The 12,399-nt window shown below is 39.0% G+C and overlaps 1 protein-coding gene across 1 annotated transcript in view; it reads right to left on the bottom strand.

Annotated features, from left to right (window-relative positions):
• The window catches only part of LOC150089293 (CAP-Gly domain-containing linker protein 1-like), an 86,537-nt gene that overhangs the window by 32,005 nt on the left and 42,133 nt on the right, over positions 1 to 12,399 (bottom strand). The gene's annotated exons all lie outside the window — the stretch shown is intronic.

Genomic DNA, 12,399 nt, shown 5'->3' on the forward strand with positions numbered 1-12,399 from the left:
ATCAATGGGTGCTGCTCTTCTTGGACTAATGTTATTAGTGGAGTCCCACAGGGTTCGGTGTTGGGTCCACTGTTGTTTTGTATATTTATCAATGATATTGATGAAGGTATATCAGGCTTAGTGTTGAAGTTTTCAGATGATACAAAGGTTGGCAGGGTTGTTAATGACAGTAATGGCAGTGTGCTACTGCAACAGGATCTAGATAATTTGGGCAGATGGGCTAAGAAGTGGCAACTGAAGTTTAACCTTGACAAACGCAAAGTACTGCATATGGGTAGAAGTAACCCCCAGAGAAACGTACCAACTGTGTGGTACTACACTTAAGGTGGTAGAAAATGAAAAAGAACTGGGAGTAATTGTGCAGTTAGATATGAAGTTTTCTGAGCAATGCAGACAGGCTGCCAGGGCAGGTCATGGGGTTTTGTCAATGATATATAGGAATTTTGCTAGCAGGAAAAAGAAGGTGATTATCCCTCTGTATAAGGCAATGGTCAGGCCACGGCTTGAGTACTGCGTACAGGTCTGGAGGCCTCATTTTAGGAAGGATGTAGATTTACTTGAGCATGTACAGAGAAGGGCAACAAGATTGGTGAGGGGAATGAAGGGATCCTCTTATCAAGAAAGGCTTAAGTTCTGCAAATTGCAGTGGCTGGAGACTAGGCACCTGCGCGGTGATCTGATTGAGGTGTATAAGGCCTTGAATGGGTTCAGCACGCTGAATTCTGATTAGATCCTTCCACTTTCAGATTACGAACCTAAGGTGGAATAAATTCAAATTAAGAAAGGACAGATGTAGAATAGATGTGTGGAAATTTGCCTTTAGCCAGCGGGTGGTTAATTGCTGGAACAAACTTCCATCTGTCGTTGTGGAAGTTGATAGGTTGAATAAATTTAAGGAGGAACTGGACAGGCATTTGGAGGGAATGGTGTGATTATTTATTTTTTTTTTTTTGGCTGATGCTGCATAAGCTCATACATTTGATTTCTTGCATCACATTAGCATCAGCATTAGTAGAGGCCTTTGATGCAAGAAAGCAAGTTTATGCAGCATCAGCCAAAAAAAAAAAAAAAAAAACCCACCTCCACTTCACCCCTCTGTTCGTTCAAAATACCTGTCCAGCTGAGCCTTAAACTTATTTAGGCTATCAACCTCCACCACAAGGGATGGAAGTCTGTTCCACCAACCAACCACCCGCTGGCTAAAGGCAAATTTCCGCACGTCTATCCTACATCTGATTTCCTCAATTTGAATTTATGCCCTCTCAGGTGATTATTCTGAGCTAGAGGAAGAATCCTATCAGCATTGAGCATGCTCAAACCATTCAAGGCTTTATACACCTCTATCAGATCACTTCGCTGGTGCCTAGTCTCCAGACACTGTAATTTGCAAAACTTAAGCCTTTCTTCGTAAGAGCACCCCTTTGTTCCATTCACTAATCTTGTTGCCCTTCTCTGTACTCGTTCCAGCAGCTCAACATCCTTCTTGAAATGAGGCCTCCAGACCTGTATACAGTACTCTAGGTGTGGCCTGACTTATACAAGGGAATAATCACCTCCTTATCCCTGCTGGAAAAATTCCTGTATATCATTGACAATACTCCATGAGCTACTCTTGCAGCCGGTCTGCACTGCTCAGAGAACTTCATATCTGCCTGCACAACCACCCCCCAAGTCCCTTTCATTCTCTACCACTGTCAGTGTAGTACCACAGAGTTGATACGTTGCTCTGGGGTTGCTGTTTCCCGTGTGTAGTACTTTACATTTGTCAATGTTAAACTTCATTTGCCACCTCTCAGCCCATCTGCTCAACCTTTCCAGATCCTGTTGCAGCAGCATAGTGTCAGTAGTGTCCTTGACAACCCTGCCAACCTTTGTATTGTCTGCAAACTTGGACATTAAGCTTGATATACCATCATCAATATCATTTATAAATACAGAAAACAATAATGGACCCAACACTGAGCCCTGAGGGACTCCACTAATAACATAAGTCCACGATGAGCAGTGTCCATTGATTACCACTCTCTGTCTTCTCCCCCTCAACCACCCCTTTATCCATAGCAGCAATTTGCCTCCAATGTCACACTGCTCCAATTTGTGTAGCAGTCTTCCATGTGCAACAGTATCAAAAGCCTTTCTAAGATCCAAGTATATAATATCAAAGCTATTCCCTGCATCCAGTTCTTTTGTGACTGCATCATAATATCCAATCAAATTGGTCAGGCAAGACTTCCCCTTAATAAAACCATGCTGTGTCTGAGCTATAACTGAAGTCTTGTCTAAATGATCCTGCAGTGCATCTTTAACCAGTGCCTCCATTAATTTTCCTGGAACAGAAGTTAAGCTCACAGGTCTAAAATTATTTGTGTCAGCCTTTGATCCTCCTTTGTGAATTGGGGTCACATTTGCACATTTCCAGTCTATGGGTACCTCCCCTGAGTCCAAGGAAGCTCTCATAATTATGGCTAAGGGTTTGCTTACTTCCTTTGCTGCCTCCTTTAATATAACTGGATAGATCCCATCCAGCCCAGGTGCCTTTCTTGTGTTTATCTTCAACAGTTTCTCCTCCACTTTACGCCCAGTTATTTCAAGATTCTGTAGCTTACTGCTGGAGTTGAATACACCTCTGGCATTCCCCTCGCTGAATAACTCCTCATGTGTGAATGTCGATGCAAAATATTCATTTAGTTTGTTAGCTACCTGAGCAGGGTCATCAACAGTTGACCCATCAATATCAAGTGGACCAATCTGATTCATCCCCTTCCTTCTAGAGTTTACATAAGTAAAGAACTCTTTGCTGTTTTTCTTTGTATCCCTTGCCAAGGATTTCTCGTAATCTGCCTTCGCCTGCCTAACCTCCTTTGTAACTTGGTTGCATATCAACTTGTATCTATCATAGGCTTCTGTGTCATGTGTTAATTTGTAAGTATCCCATGCATTTTTCTTCTCTGCCATATGCCTCATTAGTTCATCTGACATCCATTTTGGCCTAAACCTTGAACAATATTTCTTAGTTGGTATGTAAAGCCTAGTAGCTTCCAAGATTAATTCTTTGAATGCTTCCCATTTTGAATTTGCTGTTGGTAACATCATCAGTTGGGCCCACTGTATAGAATTTAAATACTGTCTCTGTCCATTGTAGTCGCCTTTACGGAAGCAATAACCCTTCCCTTTACCCCTAATGGTAGTTACCTCTTTGAGTAAATCCCACTTCAGCACATTGTGATCACTGCCACCTAGTGGTGGCAGTGATCACATTTATCTGCAGATTCTTAATGCATGAAGAATCACTGCTGATAATCAAATCAAGAGTATTACTCCCTCTAGTTGCCTCCCGAACATGCTGATGTAGAAAACAATCATCCAATAAATCCACAAAAGCCCTGCTAGTGTGTGAGTGACCAGCACCCAAATTCCAGTCAATATCTGGGAAATTAAAATCGCCCATTATAAGACTCTCTGATTTACTGGCCCACTCTATTTCCCTGTACAGTTTCTTATTATACTCATCAGAGTCATTAGGCCACTCCTACTCTCAATTTTGATCTCCCAATGCTTATGTCACACCAAACTGACTGAACACTGCACTGTCCAGCGATGTCGACTGGCTTCACTTCCTTGGTTTTTATGTGTTTCTTAACTAATAGCATAACCCCTCCCCCCTTCCTATCCTGTCTATCCTTTCTGTAGACATTGTACTCCCCAAATTCCAGTTCTGCATCCCTTATATCTGTGTGACACCACGTCTCTGATATCCCAACAATATCTGCCTTTGATGTTTTGAACAATACCTCAAATTCATCAAATTTATTTACTAAACTCCTAGCATTCGTGTACACGCAAGTATACCTGCACCTGTTTCTATTCTTAGCTACATGCCACTACTACTACTACTACTACTACTACTACTACTACAAGCTGACACAGTTATCATCAAATAAAACGTCTTCAAAGGGAAGATTAGTACATGACATCATTCCTTGAAAAATGATCTGCCAGATGTTAATTATATATGGATGATGAAGTGAAGGAAGCCATTAAACAATAATAGCCAAAGCAACGAAATGACTTTTATATAAAAATGGGATAAGTGCCTAAAACTACAATGGAAATTTGTCTGAAAAATGAACTGCCAGCTATTGATAAAAAAAATAATTTTAGTTTCCACTTAATGCATCCCTATATATATATTATCTCATCATTATTAATATCTAAACCTCTCATACTCAGTGGGTGTATAGGTCATTAAGCTAGTGTAAATCGGTCCTGGACTCAATCCAGACTATATTTTTCCATGCCATCCTATTTCGGATTAAGTTTTTAGCTGTACTCAGAGTAAGACTTCTTTTTATGATGATTGCTTGATTACTTCAGTCTGCTTCTGGGTCTATTATCCTTCATATATTACCTTTCATATTATTAGTAGTAGTAGTGACATATGGTGCAAGAAAGCAAGCTTATAAAGATCAACCAATAAAAAAAAAATCTTCCTGCATCACCTGACCATCCAGCCTCCAGTAATTTGTCTAGTTTTTCCTTGAATTTATTCAAATTACTCACTTCCACAACAAGAGATGGAAGACTGTTCCAACAACCAACCATCCACTGGCTGAAGACAAACTTCTGCATCTATCTTTCAACTGTCCTTCCTCAAATTGAATTTAAGCCCTCTCCTGTGTCTTAGCCAGAAGAAGAAGAAGAATGGCATCAGCATTGAGCTTGCTTAATCCATACAAAGCCTTAAACACCTCAATCAAATCAACTTGTAGGTGCATAGGTGCCAGATGCTACAATTTTCAGAACTGAAGCCTTTTTTGGTAAAACCACCTTTTGTTACCTACAGAAATCTCATTGCCATTCTCTGTACCCATTCCAGCAGATCTACATCCTTCCTAAAATGAGGCCTCCAGACTTGTATGCAATATCCACGATGTGGCCTAACCACTGCTTTGTACAGTGATATAATCACCTCCTTATCCCTGCTAGAAAAATTTCTGTGTATCATTGACAAAAAAACCACACAGGCTGTCTTGGCAGCCTGTCTGAAGTGCTCAGAGAATTTCATATCTGATGTCACAATTGTCCCATCCCTTTTTCATTTTCCACTACCCTGAATATAGTACCACACAGTTTGTACATTAATCTGTGATTACTTGAACCAATATGCATAACTTATATTTGTCAACATTAAACTTCATTGAGCCCACCTACCTAATTTTTCTAGATCTTGTTGGAGTAGCTGACTTTGATTTTGTCATTAATTACCCCGCTAATCTTTGTATCATCTGCAAACTTAGACATAAAGACTAATATACCTCATCAATATCATTAATAAATATGAAAAATAACAATGAACCCATTACTGAATCCTGGTAGACTTCACTAATAACATTATCTACATAAAGCGGTGTCCATTAATAAGTACTCTGTCTTCTCCTACTCAAATATCTCTTCAAACCATAGCAGTAACTTACCCTTAATGCCACACTGCTCCAATTTATATAGTAGTCTTTTGTGTACAACAGTATCAAAAATTGAGTTTAGAATATGGTATCAAAATTATTTTTTGCCTGTGGTTCCTTTATTACTGCATCATAGTATCCAATCAGAATGGTCAGACAAGATTGCCTCTTAAAAAAATTCATGCTGTGACTGCAGTATAACTGCAGTCCTGTCTAGATTGTCCTGCATTATGTCTTTATCTGTTAACGCCATCATTTTTCCTTGAACTTTGATTGCTGTCTATTCCCTGGGACTTTGATTTACAGATATATGTATAGATATATGAGTAATTACAGACTTGTTAACTTAAAAGGTTTGTGATTATTCAATGTCGCCTTTTGATACCCCTTTGTGAATTGGTCATTAGCACATTTCCAGTGGATAGAGACCTCTCCTGAATCCAAAGACAGTGTTATAATTATGACTAAAGCAGAAGTTCCCAAAGTGTCCCCACACTTTGACTCCAGAACAAACACAGCAAAGAATAGACTTGTGCAAATAAATGCTTGGTCATTTTGAAACACAGAGTAAAAATTTCTTAAATCAAACAGTGACTTGTGACAAAACTTGTATTTTTCACTATGATATAGAGACAAAACAACAGTTGAGCGAATGGAAGCATTCTGATTCACCAAGACCTAAGAAGTTTTGAGCTTCTCGTTTGGCTGACAAACAAATGGCTCTGGTGTTTTTGACATAAAAGGCATTCTTAATACACATTTTGTGCCTTGTTGAACAACTATGTATAAGGAAGGATGTGTTGAGGTTCTCAAAGTCAAACTTTGCCATGCCATTGGTGAGAAACGTCAAGAACTTGCCGGTGTGAAGTGGTTTCTTCATCAAGACAATGCCAAGCCCCATACAGCTAATATTGTGCAGGCAGTGATCACTGCCATAGGTGCCGAGGTTCTGCCACATCCCCTTTATTCACCAAACTTAGCCCCATGTGATTTTTTCCTGTTTCGACATCAGAAAAAAGCTCTGAAAGTCAAGCGTTTCGCATCCAACAATGATGCTTGCAGAGCCACATTGGAAGCACTTCACAGTCTTTTGAAAAATGGCTTGCAAGAAGCATTTAATTTGTGGGTACAACAGGAGCAAAAGTGTGTAAAGTTCAAGAGAGAGTATTTTGAGAAGGAGCAGCAGATTCAGATGACGACAATTAAGATAAGGAAGATAACCAGTCCACAAATTAAATGATCATCCCCTCATATATAAAAACCATCGTGCTAATTGAGGTACAAAGTGTTTTTTATTTATTTCTATTATTTGTATTTTATTATCTTTCATATTATCTTTGAGATTAAATGTATTGTAGTATATATTAATTTATAAAAGCACTTATATTCATAGTAAAATTTTATGTCAAATATGTTTATTTGCACTTGTTCTGGAACTTGTGTCATTAGTGCCGTGTACAACAATATCATCTTTTGTGCCCTTAAAATATTATATCTGCTCTACATATCTACTCTGCTCTACAATGTCATCAACATTTGCCCCTGAGAGACATACCTGGTCCTATTCCACCTATCCTTTTTGCACAATATATTTCCCGTTTGTCTAACAACAGCTACTGACAACAACTAGCTCCTGTGGGACTAGCGCATTCTGTCTTGGGGATTTCCACTGTGTTGCCTGATGATCAAGTTCAAAGTCTTTGATGTGGGCAGCTGAGAGCTTAATGGGCCCCAATTAAAATCCTCTGAGGGCATTCATCCTGTTCTTAAAGTTCTCATAAAGGCCCATAACAAGGCTGAGTTGCCACCTAACATCCTCAAACTTCTTACATCAAGCACACAAAAGACATCTTTTGTGTGCTTCATTTAGTTCTTAGCATCATTTATAATCTTAAAAATTTTGTCCTCATTCATTTTACTGATGCCTCTCAGAGTCTTAAAAACCTCAATCAAATCTCCTCTAAGGTGTCTAGTTTCCAAACTCTGCAACCCACATATTCGAAGTCTTTCTTCACAAGGACGCCCTTTTGCCAATCTCACAAGGCGAGTCTTTGCACCCTTTCAAGAAGCTCAATGTCTTTCTTTAGGTGTGGTCTCCATACTTGAACACAGTATTCCAAGTGTGGTCTAACAAAAGTCTTATATAATGGGATTATCACGTCCCTATCCCTACTTGCAAAAATTCGATAGATCATCGATAGGACACCATGGGCCTTCCTTGCAACCTGTTTACAATGCTCAGAGAATTTCATGTCTGACTGTATCGTAACACCCAGGTCTCTTTCCTCCAGTACTGGGTTTAGTTGAACTCCACCAAATGAATAAGTTATTTTGGGATTACTGTTTCCCACGTGTAATACCATACACTTTGCTGGATTAAAGCATAGCTGCCATTTTTCTGACCATTCCTGAAGTCTATCTAGGTCTCTCTGAAGAAGCTCAGCTTGACAGTGATCATTAACTACTCTACCAATTTTAACATCATCTGCAAATTTAGACATCATGCCCTCTATCCCTTCATCGATGTCGTTTATGAAAATTAAAAACAACAGTGGTCCTAATACTGATCCTTGGGGAACCCCACTTCTTACATCAACCCAATCTGAGGAATAGCCATTTATCACAACCCTCTACCCTGAAGCCATCCTTCTATCCATCTAAGGATTTTCCCAGTGATTCCAACCTGTTCCAGCTTATAAAGCAACCACTCATGTGCGACTCAGTCAAAAGCTTTGCTGAAATTTAAATAAACAATGTCGAAATTATTCCCTAAATTCAGCTCGTGAGTGACCCTTTCAAAATAGCAAACCAGATTTATTAAACATGATTTTCCCTTTACAAAACCATGCTGAGTATCCTTGAGAATTTCAATTCGATCCAAATGATCCTGAATTCCACCCTCGAACATTGCCTCCATGATTTTTCCTACCACTGAAGTCAGACTGACAGGTCGATAATTTCCCCACACATCACTCTTAGAGCCACCCTTATGTATGGGAGATACATTGGCACTTTTCCAATCCAAGGGAATCTCCCCAGAGTCTAGTGATGCTCACATAATTAGCCTCAATGGTTCAATGCACTCACTTGCCGCCTCCCTTAAGATTATAGGGTATATTTCATCAACTCCAGGAGCATTACTGGCCTGTAGGCTCGAAAGTTTTTTCATTAAATAATCTTGCGAAATTTCAATATGATTAATTACATATTTTTCAACTTCGCTCCCACAATTTCCCATTGCCACAAAAGGTTTTTCATTTGTAAATATCGATGCAAAATAACTGTTGAGTTCATCTGCAACAGCAGTTGGTGTATTTAATACTATCCCCTTTCCCTTACATAAAGGTTCGATCTGGTTTGTCCTTCTCTTCTTGACATTTATATATGTGAAGAATTCTTTATCCCCCCTCTTTGCTCTGTTTGCTAGTGATTTCTCATAAACTGCCTTTGCCTGTCGAACCTTTTCTGTGGCTCTATTACACATCATCTTGTAGCTGTTATAGGCTTCAGTACTTTTTATTGCTCTGTAACCTTTCCATGCCACCTTTTTCTGCTCAAGTAATGTGGCAACTTCACTATTCATCCAACTTGGAACCTTCCTCGTGGAGTATTTTTTTAATGGTAAATAATCATTCAAGGCATCTGTGATTAATGTTTTAAAAGGATACCACAGTTCAATTATATTCATTCTCTGTGTGATATCTACCCAGTTAATAGAGGCCATGTAGTACCTTAAGGCATCATAATTTCCTTTTCTGAAATTAAAACCCATTCCTTTGCCTTTTACTACTGCTACTTCTCTCATCATCATCCACTGTAGAACTCCGTGATCACTTCCTGCTACTGGTTCCTCTACTGTCAGACCTGTTATGTCATCTGATTCACGGGTGATGATGAGGTCTAGGATATTCTTTTCTCTAGTACTTTCCCTGACATGTTGATACAAATAACAGTCAGGTAGTTGATTTAAAAATTTTGTTCCCCATGTCGAGTTTCCTTCACATTTACTCCAGTCAATTAGAGGCAAATTGAAATCACCCATAATAAGACATTGGCACTTACTTGCCCATTCCATTTGCATGTAGAGGCTTTCGTCATAATCTTCACAATCACCTGGTCTATAGATTACTCCTACTCGCATTATACCTTTGTTTCCAACTATCTCACACCATACAGATTCTATACTACCATGTGAAACGTCTGAATCCGGGAAAGCTATCATCGCACTCAGGCTGCTTCTGATAAGAAGCATTACCCCACCACCCCTTCTATCTACCCTATCCTTCCTAAATACATTATACAAGCCATACTGAAACTCATCATCCCCTATTTCCAGGTGGCACCACGTCTCCGTAAGCCCTATATGTCTGCGTAACTTGTTTTAACCAGCAGTTCGAATTCGCTCATTTTAATGACTACACATCTAACATTACTGTATAAACAATTAAGACTTACTGTTCTTATATATTTAACTACCCTAACACAACCCTTGAAGTTTTTCAGGCTCGCTTCCCAGGCATTAGCTACCCGCTCACTTGAAACGTTTCTGCCCCCAGAACATCTAGATAATATATCCAGTTGGGGTAACAGATAAGAACTCTTGAGGTATGTGCAAGAGTTACTTTGACCAATATTATCAGATAAACACGTGTCAGTATTACTCACATCCCCCCTAACTAGCAGTTCCCTGAACCTTTAAGATATCCTCAATAATACTGGCAAAAACTTTTTGCACCACGTTTGTTTAAGTGTATCTCATCTCTACAAAACAAATTCCTTCTACCTACAAGTGTGGGCCATGCTGATAGAAATTTCCCGCCTTGCAGAGTCCTTCAAATCTTGAGTTAATCCACAAGGCTTTTAGGAATATATCATAAAATATAATTATATTAATGAAGCTGATATTTCATATTCACCATCAGAAAGACACAATATGGCTGTGGTAGCCTATGTGTCATTAAATTTGACAACAACAACAGCAAGAGCATCATTTTTAAGTGGGAAGGTACTTGTGCACCATGTAGCCATAAAGTACTTTCTCACTGAGCAAAAGAACATAATATTCTTGTTTTAGATCCTCCACAGATTTCGCAGCAGAAATGCCCATAACTAAGACAGAATCATTATTTTGGTTTAGTGTGCTATGGGAATTAATTTCCAAAATGGAAGTGGAGGACTAGAAAACCACGGGTAACATAAATTTGCACGAAATAGTCTTAAAAATATAAAAGGGCTAATGATTCAGAATATGGATGCGGATTGAAGAGTTAAGTTTGGATTTTCAAAAGTTGACAGGCAAATTACTTTTTTAAAGCCAAAGGAGAGAAATAGGAAGAGACTTTCTAAATTAGCAAGATTAATCTACCTAGAATCATCAGATTACTTGGCCTGTTTAGGATTGCCTTTCAGTGGTTTTTACTTCAGAAGTTCTTTTTTCTTGGAGAATTCATTAATTTGTCTTTTTTTAAAAAAACTTCTTTTCAATCATGAACTGGATTTGGATATGAGTCAGTGGCACTCACTAATGATCACTGGTTTTACTTTTCAATTTTGCAACTTTGAAACATGCCTCATTTTGCTTTTCCTCAAACCACTTCTAACCTCTTGTTTAAACAGATCACTAATTTGTACACACACATATTCTTCAAAATTAAGCCTTACGAAGAAAGGCTTAAGTTTTGCAAATTACAGTGTCTGGAGACTAGGCACCAGCGAGGTGATCTGATAGAGGTGTATAAAGCCTTGAATGGTTTGAGCATGCTCAATGCTGATGGGATTCTTCCTCTTGTTTAGAGGAATCACCTGAGAGGGCATAAATTCAAATTGAGGAAAGACAGATGTAGGATAGACGTGCGGAAATTTGCCTTTAGCCAGCGGGTAGTTTAGGTTTGGTGGAACAGACTTCCATCCCTTGTCATGATGAAAGTTGATAGCCTAAATAAATTTAAGGCTCAGCTGGACGGGTATTTTGAACAAACGGAGGTATGAAGTGGAAGTGGTTTTTTTTTTTTTTTTTGGCTGATGCTGCATAAGCTTGCTTTCTTGCATCATATGCCTCTACTAATGCTAATGCTAAATCTTTTTTTTTTACTTTACGGGTTGCATCAGTTTAAATTGTTTGGACCTATCTTTCCTTTTAGTACTTCTTTCTAAATGGAAGTAAATGTTCACCAAGTATTATTCAACCACTTTCATAGGAAGGTATGCATCTCCCTTTTCAGCACAAATATTAATTAGATGGCAAAACCAGCCCATTACCACCAAGCACTCAGTCTCCCCTTTTAATATTCTTGCTTCTAGAGTGACCACCTAATTCTAGCACTGAGGGAAACCTGCTCTCAATTTGATCCTTTTTTTTATTATTGCATTAGCATTAGCTTTAGTACAGGCACACGATGCAAGAAAGCAAGCTTATGCAGCATCAGCCAAAAAAAACTCGGATTTCAGCCCTCCATTCATTCCAAATACCTGTACAGCTCAGACTTAAATTTAACAAAAGATGGAAGTCTGTTCCACCAATCAACTACCCGCTGGCTAAAGCCAAACTTCGCACATCTATCCTATAACTGTCTTTCCTCAATTTGAATTTATGCCCTCACAGATGATTATTCTGAGCAAGAGGAAGAATGCCATCAGTATTGAGCATGCTCAAACTATTCAAGGCTTTATACACCTCAAGAGGTGCTTGTCTCAGAGGTGCCTAGTCTCCAAACACTGTAATTTGCAAAACTTTAGCCTTTCTTCATAAGAGCAAGCCTTTGTTCCATTCACTACTCTTGTTGCCCTTCTCTGTACTCGTTCCAACATCTCTACATCCTTCTTAAAATGAGGCCTCCAGTCCTGTATACAGTACTCAATGTGTGGCCTGACCATCGCCTTATACAAGGGGATAGTCACTTCCTTATCCCTGCTAGAAAAATTCCTGTATATCATTGAC

The sequence above is a fragment of the Mastigoproctus giganteus genome, chromosome 2 (genome assembly GCF_048544385.1).
Source record: "Mastigoproctus giganteus isolate SK-2022 chromosome 2, ASM4854438v1, whole genome shotgun sequence".
Taxonomy (NCBI): domain Eukaryota; kingdom Metazoa; phylum Arthropoda; class Arachnida; order Uropygi; family Thelyphonidae; genus Mastigoproctus; species Mastigoproctus giganteus.